Source organism: Salvia hispanica, chromosome 5, assembly GCF_023119035.1.
Source record: "Salvia hispanica cultivar TCC Black 2014 chromosome 5, UniMelb_Shisp_WGS_1.0, whole genome shotgun sequence".
NCBI lineage: Eukaryota > Viridiplantae > Streptophyta > Magnoliopsida > Lamiales > Lamiaceae > Salvia > Salvia hispanica.
In genome coordinates, this window is record NC_062969.1 from 18414726 (window position 1) to 18430089 (window position 15364).

Below are 15364 nucleotides of genomic sequence, written 5' to 3' on the forward strand. Positions count from 1 at the left end.
AGAGGTTGTTGGCAAGAATGTACCTGCTTGAACACGAAGAAGAAGCCAACAACCCCATTAATGCGGGAGTGAATTGATGAAAGCTGTGTGAAGACGTCGAGCCAACGACGATAATCAAAGGCACTATAGGGGAGGTAACCCCTAGTAGGTAACTTCTAGATTATTTCCGTTTCAGTTTGTCTATCATATAAGTCTCACTTCTCCACCAACTTTTCAAACTTATTCTATGCATAGCCTTAAATAAGTTTGGGGGGATGATATGGTGGATAGTGAGCCTTGTGAGGTATTTTACTGCTTTATTTTTGTTTCAAATTGATTAGTTGTCTTTTGTTGCTTTTATTTATGTTTTAGGGTAGATTTATTTTGCTTTAGACCTCCGTAAGTTGTTTTGGTTTTTGGTTGTTGTGGAATTGAATTTGAACTTGTTTGAATTTTGGTTCCTTGGGGTAAAGATTAGTTGGTAATGATAAAAACATCATCCATATTTTAAGTTATCATGGTCTTTGACTTAAGAGTTTGAGTAATAGGTGCATAAGTAACGAATTGTTTGTTTGTCTTGATTCATGCTATTACCCGAGTGAGATTTGAGCCAAAACTTCTTTTTTTTGTGATTTTATCATATGCTTGTTGTTGTTTCTAGAACTTGCTCCTAATCATATTAATTCTACATAGTGAATGTGAATTTAGGAGATGACGTTAGACATTCTTTGTTTTCCCCTACACAAATGTTTATATTTTTGTCTTAATCCCTAGTTAGCCCTCCTAGCCTAAAAAGTATTCCAATGTCAAATAATTGTTGAGTTACCGTCAAAGTGATAAGCCTACAAACTTGGAAGCACATATGGGGCGTTGTAAAAATAAAATAAAATAATGGAGGTATAAGCTAGACGAAGTCTAGAGGAACAAGAAAAAAAAGAAAAAAAAACAATAAATTTGTGGAGGTATAAGCTAGATGAAGTCTAGAAGAGTTATTGGTTGGGTTTCTAAATAAGTGGGGACCGGATGGGAGGAAGAAGTTCGACAAAGTCTTACTTATCTGAGATTTGTTATGGGAAATGGTCTTTTGTTGGGATTTGTAATATGCGAGTACTTGGGTTTCTCTTACTTTTCAGCCACTTTAGCCAAAATGTTCCCTACCGTCCAAAAAGCCACATTACAACCTTAATAAAGTCCTTTCTAATTTTAGATTCACATTCACATTTTAGTAGAGGAGATGTTTGATTTTGAGCAAGCATATGGTGAACACTACTTGTATTTTGATTTGAGAGTATTATTTCTATACATACACCTTTGAGAGTGAGATACACATACACATATCTTGAGAGAAGCATGAATCCAAGGTGATATACGAGTTAGTAGTAAAAGTGCATTCGACGGCTTGACTTTATAGAATTTTGTATTTTGATATGCTCTTGTATTCTATACTCTTTGAAACAATGATAATGTCTAAACCCTTTTAAATCCAAGTCTTCTTTTAGTTCTTTTTCTTCATTGCTCGAGGACTAGCAATTATTTAAGTTTGGGAGAGTCGATTTCTTTTAATGACAATTGCGTTATTAAGAAAGATGGTTCTTATATCTTTCGTGGTATCATGGAAAACAACCTGTACACAATCACTTCTACACAGTTTAATCAACGTAAATCAGAACTCAATGCGACATCAAAAGTTTCTAAGAAAAGAAAAGAACCTTCAATTTCAATGAACGAAACGCACTTATGGCACCTTAGACTTGGTCATGCCAACGAGAGAAGGATTCATGCGATGGTTGATCAAGATCTTATTAAAGGTCTTGAGAAGGAATCGTTCTCAAAGTGTGAATCATGTTTGGAAGGCAAGATGACCAAGAGACCTTTTAGGTCAAAGGATAACAGGGCCAAGGAAGTACTTGAGCTCGTTCATACTGATGTGTGTGGACCAATGTGAGGCAAGGGGCAGTTTTAGATATTTCATCACCTTTATTGATGACTTCTCGAAAATTGGATACGTCTATTTGATGCGCTACACGTCTGAAACTTTTGACAAGTTCAAAGAGTTTAAGGCTGTCGTAGAGACGCGTCATGGCAAGAGTATCAAATGCATGCGATCTGATCGCGGAGGCGAGTACCTAAGTGCCGAGTTTTTGGACTACTTATCAGAGTCGTGGGAATTCAATCCCAACTGACTGCACCGGGCACACCCCAGCAGAATGGCGTAGCTGAAAGAAGGAATAGGACTTTGTTAAACATGGTTCGTTCGATGATGAGTTATGCACGGTTACCAATTTCATTTTGGGGACATGCATTGCTATCTGCAAGTCATATATTAGACAATTTACCTTCTAAATCAGTTCCTACTACCCCATATGAGTTGTGGACTGGGCGTAAGCCCAATCTAGAACATCTCAAAGTGTGAGGGTGTCCGACTCATGTTTTGGAAAAGGATCCAACTAAGCTGGAACCTAAGACGGAGGTATGTGTGTTTATAGGTTACCCTAAAGGATCGAAAGCTTATGAATTCTACAGTCTCCGAGATAAGAAAGTAATTGTGAGCACCCATACGACATTCTTAGAGGAAGACTTTGTAATGAATCATAAGTCCAGCAGTGAGATAGCTCTTGAAGAGCTAACTTCAGTCACAAGTTCCATTAACCAAGAACAGACACCTAGTGTAACAACAATTCCAGAAATTTCAACTAGTACACCAAATGTTGTAGTGCCACGTCGCAGTGGGAGGGTCTCTCATGAGCCCAAAAGATACATTGGTTTGGGAGAGTGCATGGATCACTCCTCGGACAGCAATGTACTTGATCCCTGGAATCTTGTAGAGGCGCAGGCGGATGTCGAACATTGCGAATGGGTGAAAGCAATGGATTCGAAACTACAATCAATGGTAGACAAAGACGTGTATGATTTATTTATCCTACCCAAAGGCTGTAGTGCCATTGGGAGCAAGTGAATATACAAACGTAAACGCGGACCCAATGGACGAGTTAAAGTCTTTAAGGCAAGACTAGTGGCTAAGGGGTATACCCAAAGGGAAGGCATCGACTACGATGAGACCTTCTCCCCAGTGGCCATGCTCAAATCGATCTGTATTCTTTTGTCTATAGCAGCTTACATGGATTGAGAAGTATGGCAGATGAACGTTAAGACTGCGTTTTTAAACGAGAGTCTTGAGGAGACCATCTACATGGAACAATCCGAAGGCTATGTGGTAAAAGTCAAGAAACACATGGTTTGGAAGCTTAAGAAGGTCATTTATGGCCTCAAGCAAGCATCTAGATCTTGGAACCAATGTTTTGATCAACCTGTTCAAAAGTTTGGATTCGAAAAGTGCCCTAATGAAAGCTGCGTGTATAAGAAGGTTGAAAAGTAAAATGTTGAGTTCTTAGTTTTGTGTGTAGATGGCATTCTTCTAATTGGAAACAATAAAAAGATGTTGTCATCAGTACGAACCTGGTTGTCCAGCCAGTTTGAGATGAAAGATATGGGCGATGCGGGACACATTCTCGGTATCAAGGTTCTTCGGAACCGTGCAAAGAGAACGTTGTGCTTAGGGGTGGGTCGATACGATATATCGTATCGAAAACGTTGTATCGTGTATCGTATCGAAAATATCGATATGAAAGAATTTCATATCGTTATCGTATCGAAAGTTTCGAAATATCGAATTTCGATATAAAAAAATTTCATATTGTTATCGTATCGATATTTTGATATATCGTACCGAAATTCGATATATCGTTAAATGTCGATATATAACGAAAATTTTGATATATATCGATATATATCGAAAATAAAATATCGATATATATCGAAAATATCGATATATCGAAAATTTTTGATATAAAACGATATATCGCGATATAAGGAAATTCATATCGTTATCGTATCGAAAACTTACGATACGATATCGTATCGTATCGAAAATTACGATATATCGAAAATTCGATAATTTTTTGATATTTTCAATACGATACGAGCGATATATCATTTTTCGGTATTTTTCCCCAGCCCTAGTTGTGCTTATCCCAAGAATCTTACATCGATACGGTACTTAGACGCTTTAGCATGCAAGATGCCAAGAAAGGTTTCTTACCTTTCAGACACGGGATCCATTTATCTCAAGAGATGTGTCCTAAGACAGCATCTGAGATAGCAGAGATGAGAAGGATACCATATGCCTCGGCTGTTGGTAGTCTCATGTATGCTATGCTTTGTACTAGACCTGATATCTGCTTTGATGTTGGCATGGTAACAAGATAACAATCAAATCTCGGCCAAGGACATTGGACTGCCGTAAAGAACATACTCAAGTACCTTAATCGGACTAAGGACTATGTTCTAGTTTACAATGCAGCCGAGCTCTGTCCTTTAGGATATACAGATTCAGACTTTCAAGCTGATGTAGATTCGAGAAAATCAACTTCCGGATATGTGTTTACCTTAGGAGGTGGAGCTGTAATTTGGAAGAGTGTAAAGCAGAAATGCATTGCAGACTCTACCATGGAAGCCGAATATGTGGCCGCTTCGGAGGCTGCAAAAGAGGATCTATGGCTTAAGAACTTTCTTCTGGACTTAGGTGTGGTTACGAATATGCCCAAGAGCATCACCATTTATTGTGACAATTCTGGTGCTGTGGCAAATTCGAGGGAACCACAGACTCATAAAGCGAGCAAGCACATAGAGAGGAAGTATCATATCATTCAAGATATAGTGCAGAGAGGAGACATACAAGTGGTCAAGATTGAGTTAGAAAACAACCTGGTAGATCCTTTCACGGAGGCATTAGTGGTCAAGCCGTTTGAGAGCCATGTTGAAGGAATGAGAGTTAGACTAATACAAGACCTCAATCCGCTTTCAGTATAAGTGGGAGAATTAGAAGTTAGTACATTTTGTATACGCGAAAGTGTTTTGAGTATAAGTGGGAGATTGTTAGAGTTTGTATACTAGAAATCACGTTTCGAGTGATTGAATACTGTAAAACTCTTACTTTATTTTCCAAGTAATAAACAAATTATTTTTGTCATAATGTTGTTATGTTTTACATTCAATGGATGTTAATTGCATGTTTAAATGTATAAGTTAACTTAACAAAGTCTAAGTCTTTGTTTTAGTAGACCGGTTGTGGTCGGCGTCCACTTTAAGGTAACACGGTCAGTCCTAAACAAAGAAAAAGAAAAATTTCACAACCTAGATGGAATTAGACTATCCATCGTGAAAGGTTGCAATGTCAGTCCGCATATATCTAAGCCTTACTTGAAATAAGATGACATTGGTGTGGTATAGCACTGAACGGATCTAACAGCAAGACTTGTCCTTGAGCTATCTACTGAAAGACAAGGTCTTGATAAATATTTGTTTCTTAATCAATGTAGGTTAGTATTGAGCATACGGTATTGATTATGCATTACTTTGACTTATCCAATGGTGCGGGTTTTTCGTAACCCAATAATCCGGATATATTGGATAGTGGCGATTAATATCTAGCGGTGCAAGGATTGCTATTATATTGAATTGTGCGCGAGGAGAGTCTCGTTCGATAATGTCCTCAAGAGGAGCGCGAAACGAGGTTTTATTATTCGGAACCTAGCTAGTTGGAGTTTGATTACTCTATGAATAATAAATAAGCGTTTCATGTTGAGTCCACTCTTGGAATTAATAAGAAGTTAATTAATTAAGTCCATAGCAGATATTTATTAATTAATGAACATTTTTATCTTAAGCGCGAGAAATGAAAGTTAAAACGGAAACCCGGATTACTTAAAATTTCGGATTTGGATGGGGAGAGTTCAATATTACTTCTGTAGTGGTTGCTCGTAATATTCCAATTAAAGCTTATATTAAATTGTGGGTTCAATTTAATTAGTAAAAAATGAATTGGATGAGTCCATATCCAAAACCTTCCATAGATCCCTGTCTGGGCCCAAAAGGAACTTAATATAAATAGGAGAATAAAGAAGACCGAAAAATATAACAAAAATCATTATTATTTTTTCTCAAAATTTTTGCCCCCCAGCCCCCTCCCTTATAGAGCTAGGCGAATTTTTCCTCTCCTCTTAGGAGTAGAATTTCTGTCTTCTTTATTTAAATCCTAGTATTCCGGTGAGATCAGCCCACACTGATATCGGAGTACAATTCGGGAACCAAAGAGAAGATCTATGGTCTAGTATTCAAAGCGTCACGTGGAGAAGTCGCTAGCCATCATCAATTCTTTGGAGAATTAATTAGGTATTATTCTTGCTCGTAGAAAAGCATGTTTTAGGTTTCAATATTCTTAAAGCATGATTAATTCAAGTTATGAGCATGATACATGTGAGAATTACGCGAATAGATTTTGTCTAAATAATCTGCTAAATAGATCTTATTATTATGTGATTTATTTGCTCGATTAATAATTATTAAATTATGATAATCCGAAAGCAACGCCTCCGCTGTCAGTTCCTTCAATGCCAAGATCTGAGCTAAAATTTGTGCATTCATGTGTGTTCATGTAACAAGATTCAAATATGGAGAGCCCAATTTCAAGTCTAGGCCCGCACTGTTCCTCCTTGATTTAGTCCAAAATGAATTATCTTGTATGATGTGGCATTATAACATCCCAATTTTTTCTACTTTTGATTGAGCTTGAAACGACGTCAAAATTGTTTTGGAGCCGATTTTTTTTTCATTTAATACTTGGTTCTTTTCGAGCAAGAGAAATTTCTTTTGAGTTTGAGTTTATTTATTATAATTGATTGATTCCAAATTAATAATCTTTTAACTCTTACAATCATTTTCATATTTTTCTATAGTCCAATTCTTTTCTTGAGGAAGCCATTTGAGCCCATTTGATTAAAGCAATTTATATTCTATGTGAGCCCAAGACTAATTGTTTGTGAGCCCAATCATTTCCAAGCAACGACTGTTACCCTTCCTCTTCCCATGTCTGTCGTTCTAATTGGTAGCTCTCACTACAATCCGAAATCAAGTTCCAGTCTTCTCCCAACGCAGCACATCTATCGTTTCATACCTTCCCTCAAGCAGTTACAAGAGTCGCCTTCGCACGCAGTTAAAGATTTGATCGAGATGTTGAGTTAAGGAATTTTCTAAGCTATTGAGGTGGGCTTTATTACTTAAACTCTTTTATTTCTAAATATATGAGTATAGTGCTATAAGGGAGGTTTAAATGTTATGTCATATCGTATTCTTATATTTTGAAATTGTTTATCTGATTGTCTACTAGGATAACATTCTACTAGACTTTGATGGTTAATGAATTCGGGTCGAACTAGGGTTTGAGCCCCTACTTAGGCTATTGAACTGATGGGGATCGTGGGCAATCTTTTGGGTCAGCTGGTCCAGTGATCGAGTTTGTGGCCATTCTTGTTTCACGTGATGGTCCAGACATGGTTTATGATGGATGATGATGATGGGTTTTTGTCACGCCCGTATTTTCTAAGGATAGAAAACACGGTTGATCGCGACTAGGGGATGATTAAAGAAGCGGGGAAGAAAGGGGGAAACACACATCTTTGACCAAAATATTTAAATAATTGAAATAACTTAGAAAACAACATAGTATTATTTCAACAAAGTACCAACTCTAAAGAAATAAAGACTAGAAAGTAGACAATTTTGAAAAGAGTTAGGTTCTCAATACTAAAACAATTTTAAAGAAAAGACACCTAGCGGAAGCGTTCTAGACACGGAAAATGCCGAGTATGAAGACACGGCATATCCAACAATACTAAGCCAAACATAAATAATCCATGAATTCTGCTCAACATCCTCCACGCCCGTCGTCGCTCAATCTGCACATTAAGAAAAACAAATATGCAGGGATGAGTACTTGATGCACTCAGTAGACACCTGCCAAATAAGTTTGTCAAGCCATACCGAGTGATCTTGGGGGTTTTAAATGAAAAGAACCCAAGTCACTAAAAGCATTTTCACATAAATTTCGGTTGCAACCATTTTCCATCCACATCACCATCACCATATCTGAACATACATGACAAGGAATGTGGCCACGAACCAAGTCACTAGACCGGCCAACTCCAAAGAGATAGCGCACGATCTACTGGGTGTACACTAGTCCGAGCAGGGTTTGCGGCCCTACTGGGACCCGAATTCGATTAAACATACATGGCATAACCACTTCAGATAGGTTCATTCAAACACCAAACATGGCAAGACAAACAATTTTCACCTCCTTTCACATAAAAAAATAGTATTTAGGACATAGTCCTTATTTAAAACGAAAGCCCACCTCAAAGCTTAGCTCCTCCACAAACTTCCTGTCCCAACCTCAACCACGTGCACAATTTCACCCTTTTCGAAATAACATGATATGCAAAATTAGAATTTGCAAAAAAAATAAATTTAACAATGCATGCATCCTATGTGTGTACTTAAAATTATCCATCGTTCTTTCCTAGAGAAAACATATATATAAAGTTCTCATATTTTTTCGACTCGAATTTATCACTCAAAACTTTGCCCAACAATTAACTAGTCCACACAAGCTCCCATACTGCCGGCCCACTATGGAGAAATAAATACCAAATTCTAATAATATGAAAGGCCCAAAAGGTTAAACTAATGAAAAGAAAAGGAAAAGGAGTCGGTACATAAAATACTCCCAATCACAAAGTATATACTCCCTACCCCACATATATATGTATTTATATATTCCCAACTCCTCATTTGCAAAATAAAAACAACAAAGAAAGAGGAAATATTATAAGTATACTCCTGTCATCAATTAAAACAGCAAAATTCTTTCTCCCTCTCACTTCTCAAATTTCAAATCTCTCTCTTCCGCCATTTATCTCAAATTCCTCAAATCAGAATAGCAAGCTCAGGGCATCCACAGCGGTTCACAAAACCGTCTCTATCTTGTCTCGGAGAGACGAGACGGATAAGAGACGCCGCTGTGGGATGCATCCCGTCCCCATCCCGTCTCTATCTCGTCCCACGTCTCTTAGTGAAGGGGCTCCCGGCGAGACGAGACGCCACGCGCTTGGGCGACGTGGCGAGCTCCGGTTCGTGCGTGACGCCCACTCGCCGTCCCGCGAGTGGGCGTCGTTTATATCCGTTAAAATTGATTTTTTTTTTTTTTTTTTAAATCAGAAAAAATTCAAAAAAATAAAAAATATATATAAAAAAAATTCCAAAAATTATACTAGCCGTTTATAGCCGTTTTTTACAAATTTTTAATTTTTTTTAAATTTTTTTTAAGCCCCAAATCACTTCTATAAATACCAAATCATTCCCACAAATTATCCACCATAAAAAACTCTCTATTCTCACTCAAACACACTACATTCCTCATCTCAAAACATTTTTCTTCTCCCAAATTTAATCAATTCATGGATCCATTTGAGCTAATGCGTCAACTAATGGAACAATCGCTAGAAGAAGATCGACGTAGGGAGGAGGAGGAAGCCGCGGCGCGTCAAAAGCGAACCCGGAAATACATCCATCGTGACAGGGAGCAAGCCGCCGCAAGGTTGGTACGCGATTATTTTTTTTAGGATTTTAATTATGTATTTTTTTTATTTTTAGGATTTTAAATTGTAATTTTATTTTATTTAATGAAGTGTGTTTTTTATTAATTGGATTTGTTGAAAATAAAAATGAAAAATGAAATTGAATGAATAGTTAAGAGATGAGATGGTTAAGAGATGGATTGATGTGGGTGCTATCTCTTAGTTAAGAGATGGAGTGAAAAGTACAGTGGGGCCCATGAATAGTGAAGAGATGAGACGGTTAAGAGACGGATAAGAGACACCACTGTGGATGCTCTCATCACGCTCTTACTTTCTCCCACAAATCAGAAACAAAGCAAAACGACACCCATCTCCCTTGTTCCAAAATTTGGCACCGCCTCATGCCCCTCTCGAAGACCAGACGCCACTGCTGACCCCACCGTGGCCTGACCGCCGTTGTCGCTGCCACTCCAGGCGGTCAGCTCCTCCGTCGGCAGCGCCGCTACACACAACCGGTAAGTCCCTCTCCCCTTTCTTTCCAAAACTTAAACCTTTTACTAAATTTCTTTAATTATTCCAAATATTAATGGGCAGAAGTATCTTCCAGAATTGAGGTTGAAGAAGAGAAAACAAAATGACAACTTCTAACAACAATAAAGATCAAAGCTTTAACAAGATACTGTCATTCAACACCTTCGGGGAATTTCTACAGAATTGACTGCCGGTGAACTACTGTGAATTATGTGAAACTATGTCATGAATTGAATGCAGAGACTTTCAAAAATTGAGTATATACCTTCCGTAAGGAGCGAAACTTGTAGAAGAGAAGGTATTGAAAAATATCACAATCCTCTTGGTTTTCTCCTTCAATCTGTGATGTCGAGAATTTGTGTTATGTAATCAAAAGTATGGAGATTTTTATATTCATGGAATTGAGGATTACCTTCCGAAGGAAGAGAAGAAAGTAACGGCAGATTGGATGTCAAACTCACGGTATTTGCGATTTCTTTTTCTCAGATTTTTGATGGAAGAATGTGAGAAGGGATGGCTGCGTGCGTTACAATAAGGAGGAGGAAACACTTGATTTTTCAGTTGGAGATTTTCAGGGAAGATGGAGATATGGAAAAAAACCGTTGGGAGAGCTGGGAGAATTATTTGACCAAATATTTGACTGATAAAAATAAGTGGAAAAAAATATAGGAATAAAATTTCTAGAATAAAAGTAGCCCAATTTCAATAGGATAATGGGCTGCAAGATAGATAAATGTGATAGCTCAAATATTTGATTTATAATATTTATTAAATTGTTGTGTTTTTACTCTGGTACTTTGGTGTTTTTTCCCAAATGCTCATAAACGAACTCCTAATTTTTCCACCGACGAATCTCACGTCAATCTCGTCGACTGCTTTCACCACACGATTAACCAACAACAATTCAAATATTCACTATTTCCAATCGCAACCAATCAAAACAAAGATGGTATTTTATTCAAGGTCTAACACTCGCTCGCTCACAAAGCAAAAATCTTAACGTAAAAAGGTAATAATAAAGGCGGGTGTTACAGTTGTGCAGCCATGTTTTACGATGGTAATGATTTTTAATGTTCTCGGCATTTTTAAAGTAAAATTCGAGATTCACTCAATGGTGGCTTGACATAACTTTATTGATGAAAATATTTTTGGCATGAGTTCACTGAGTACTCAGCCATGCATGAGTTTTTCCTAGGTGCAGATTGAGCTGTGACGAGCTCGATGGGTGTTGAGCATAAAAGTGAAGAAGATGTCTATCAAATATTCAGAATATGTTGTGCCTTCATACATGACATTATTTTACTCTCAAATGCTTCCGCTGAAAGTTGTTCCATTTATATTTCGATATCATTGAATATTTTTCTTTTCAATAGTCGAACTTTTATGACTTGGTACTATGATTTAAATGGTTGAAATTCCAAGGTTGATTCATGATTTCGAGCTATTGATTGTTTCCCCTATTTCTTCCTCGCCCCCTAAATTCCCCACTAATCATGATTTAACTAAACTTTCTATCCTTAGAAAAAGTGATCGTGGCATGTATTAGATTCCGCATCGAGTGGAAGGCTTAGGACTGCACCTAGCACTTTATGAACATAATACGAGACTGTTCCACCCGAGCGCGAAATCAAATACCACATTATGCGGGAGAATTCATTTTGGACTTGAAACTTGGACTCTCATGTTTGAATCTTGTTACCTGAACGCACATGAATGCATAGATTTCAGTCCAAATCTTGTCATATCCAATTACCTGAACAGGTCCTTAAGGTCACATCAACGTTAACAAACAATTACTCCCTCTATCCCCCAAAGTTTGTTCCATTTTCACATTTTCATCCGTCCCACTTAGAATCTTACCAAAAATAGACATTAAATGCACCCTCAATCTCCTCAATATGGGACCTGTATTCCACTACACACCTTCAATTAATAAAAAATCAAATAATTTCTTAAAATCCGCGCCGAGTCATATTGGAACAAACTTTAGGGGATGGAGGAAGTAATAATTACTCTCTCCGTAATCTGTTCGATTGTAGTACTCATTTTGCCATTTAGTACATTCTAGAATGCCTAGGGATTTTTTTCAAATCTTCGGGAGCCCATAACTTTTTCGCTACTCGTGATAATTGACTAGTAGAGGTGGTTTTAGAAACCATATTTTATGGGTAAAAATTGGGAATTCTCGTAATAAGATTATCTCTCCGTCGAGCATTTTGAAAACGGCCAAAGGTAGCTGTCTAGAGATTTTTCGCCTATAAATTCTTTTCTTTACATTTCTTAAAACTCATACCGGAAAGAAATATGTCTCCTATTCGCAAATGGATGGGGTGTTATATTCTCATCACCATTATTAATAACATAAAACATTGACGTTGTAACACTCAAAATATCATAACCATACTTAAGTCTCATGAATGTTACTCCCTCCGTCCGCGAATAGGAGTCCCGATTGAGTTGGGTGCGGGTTTTAAGAAAAGTTTGATTGTAATAATTAAAGTGTGTGATAGTAGAATGTGGGACCCATTTATATTATTATTTGCTTTATTCTTTGGAATAATGAAATCTAACATTAAGAGAGAGAGAGAAATTGCAATCAAAGTGGATTAAAATTAATTGCAGCTTCTAAATTAAGAGAACAATGAGGTCATTTTTATACTCCCAAGATAAAATGTCTAACCGGGACTCCTAATGGCGGACGGTTGAAAATGGCCAACCGGGACTCCTATTCGCGGACGGAGGGAGTAACAAATAGTAGTCCACAATTAATAATATAAAACATTGACGTGCGCTACATGAGTGAGTTACTAATATAAAATAAAAGAACAAATAAAGTAGGAGAGTTAAAAAAGGTAAAGTAGAAAATAAAATATAGTAAAGAGTGAACTAATGTAAATAGTACATGATATTTCGCTTTTGCATAAAAATTGTATCTGATCTTTGTTTTATATTGTTTTTGGTACCTCTGTGACAAAAATAACCCTAGACATCAAACATGTGATTTCTTTTTCTTTTTCCTTTCTTCTTTCCTTTTTCTTCTTAGTTTCTATTTCCTCTTATTTCTTTTTCTGCTTTTTCTTCTTATTTTAGTACTTTATTCATACACCTAATTAACATTCATAATATAAATTAAGGACAAAATACCTAATTAGATCAATTGTTTAAACTAATCAAATAATTAAATATTTTTATTTATATGTTTTATATCATTTTAGAACCAAAACACCTAATTAAAAATATTCATCATTTTTTATTGTTATAAATATAATTCATATTTTAAATTTATCAAAACTATATTGATCAGTAATTAATAAGATAAAATAATACTAATTATTATTATAATTTAATATTATATGATTCATATTTTAAATAATTATATTATAGTTATTCATTACATACAAAGTTATTAATATTATAACAATAATTAAATATAATTAAAACTATAACTATAATTAAGTATGAGCCATAATTCAAATTATAATAAATAAATACTCTCTTCGTCTCTGTTACTTGAGGTGTTTCTTTTCGGTGCGGGATTTAAAAAAGTTGTGTTTAATGAGTTAAATAAAGTAAAATAAAGTAGAAAAGAGAATAAAGTGATAGAGAGGAGAGAAAGTAAAGTAAAAGAAATACTCCATCCGTTCCAGTTTAGGAGTTAGAATTAGTTATGGCACGAGATTTAAGAAATTGATGGAGTGTGTAATAAATGAAGTGAGATGGTGGAGTGTGTAATAAATGAAGTGAGTTAGTGGAAAGTGAGATGGTTTGACTTTTTGGTTTTTTATTTTTTTAATTTTTGGTTTATTCTTATGTAGATAATGGCATTTGGGTGTAATTTTGATGAATAATGGGGTAAAATTTTATGTCCAAATATGGAAGATTTTAAATGTGACTCTTAAACTGGGACGGACTTTTATGGCAAAATGTGACTCTTAAACTGGGAGGAAGGGAGTAATAAATTAGGTGTGATTAGATGTTTTATTTTTAGCCAAAAAGATAAATGACTCGGATAACTTGGGACAACCTAAAAAGGAATATGCCTCAAGTAACTTGGGACAAAGGAGATATTAATTTATAGCATCATAATAATAATAGTATAAAAGAGAAAGATAGAGAAGATATCATTTAAGGTTCTCTTTTTGTGTATGCCCAAAAATGCCATCCATGGCAAATATGCGAAATTCATTTTAGGTTCACTTTTTAGGGGATATTTTAGGGTGAAAATTAGCATCAGATACTCAAAATGTGATTTTTAGGTACCAAAAACGATATAAAACAAAGATCATGTATCATTTTTGTGAGAAAGTAAAAGTTATGTACTATTTATGTAGTTCACTCTATAGTAAAAGTGATCAGATGTTCTGTTTTTTTCCTAAAAAGAAAATGAGTTAACTTAGTTGGGACATCCTGAAAAAAAAAATATGACTCAACTTTGTTGGGACGAAGAGAGTATTCCCTCCGTTCCATGTTAATAGAGTCATTTCTATTTTTCGTAAAAAGTAACCATATCGCTTACTTGATTATTGATTCATTTATCTTATTTTATTTACTATCCACTTAACACATTATTCCGCATCTCTGTGCCGAAAAGAAGTGCATCTATTAACAAGGAACGGAGGAGTATTATTTTATGTACATTCCAGTTTTTTCATTATTCACATACTCACATTATACAAATTTGTAATTTTTTGTTATTTAAAATTAATTGATCGAATTAGTGTTTATGATATTTAAAATATTAAATTTATAAATATATAATATTCTCTTCGTCCCATAATAGATATCACACTTTTCTTTTTAGTTTGTCCCACAAAAAATGTCTCATTTTCATTTTTGGAAAAAGTTCTCTCTCACATGAATATAAAAATTATATTTTCTCTCTCTATTTAACACACAAACAAAACCTCCTAAAATCCTGTGTCGTTCCACAAATGTGACATCTTTTGTAGGACGGAGGGAGTATAATATTGCTAAATTTAATTCTAATAGTGATTTTTTTAACAAATGTATGATTATCTTTTGTTATCTTTATTGAATTTCATAGTGGAATTTTCTGAATAAAGAATTCTAGAAAAATTATTTAAAACCGGCTCTTTCATTTTTCCTGAAATTACCAACTCTTTCTACCATTCAACTAGGACTCCAGTATCAAAATTTTGCTTCCATCACTGTAAGTAAACATTGAATAAAAGGTTTTAAAATCTCTCACGTAATAAGTCTTACTAGTACATTTTAAGTTAAGTGATAGAGTTATCTCTAATGAAGATAAAACTCCCTCCGTCTATACGTAGCTAAATCGTATTCTTTTCTAGGTTGTCATACTATAGATAAATCATTTCTCTTTTTAAGGAAAAGCAACAATCTTTCTCTCTTACTTTATT

The 15364-nt window shown here is 35.5% G+C and overlaps 2 long non-coding RNA genes across 3 annotated transcripts; one reads left to right on the plus strand and one right to left on the minus strand.

Moving 5' to 3' along the window:
• Window positions 1-8226: 8226 nt before the first annotated feature.
• LOC125186299 lies at window positions 8227-10553 on the minus strand. The gene is made up of 3 exons (XR_007170410.1): window positions 10396-10553; window positions 10249-10323; window positions 8227-8292 (listed from the first exon to the last, which is right to left on the minus strand). It is a non-coding gene; the product is annotated as an uncharacterized LOC125186299 (long non-coding RNA).
• On the plus strand, window positions 9823-10675 carry LOC125186298. Of its 2 annotated transcripts, none has more exons than XR_007170408.1 (3): window positions 9823-9967; window positions 10047-10281; window positions 10470-10675. It is a non-coding gene; the product is annotated as an uncharacterized LOC125186298 (long non-coding RNA). The 2 variants fall into 2 exon arrangements; XR_007170409.1 differs by having other exon boundaries at window positions 10060-10281.
• The last annotated feature ends 4689 nt before the right edge of the window (window positions 10676-15364 follow it).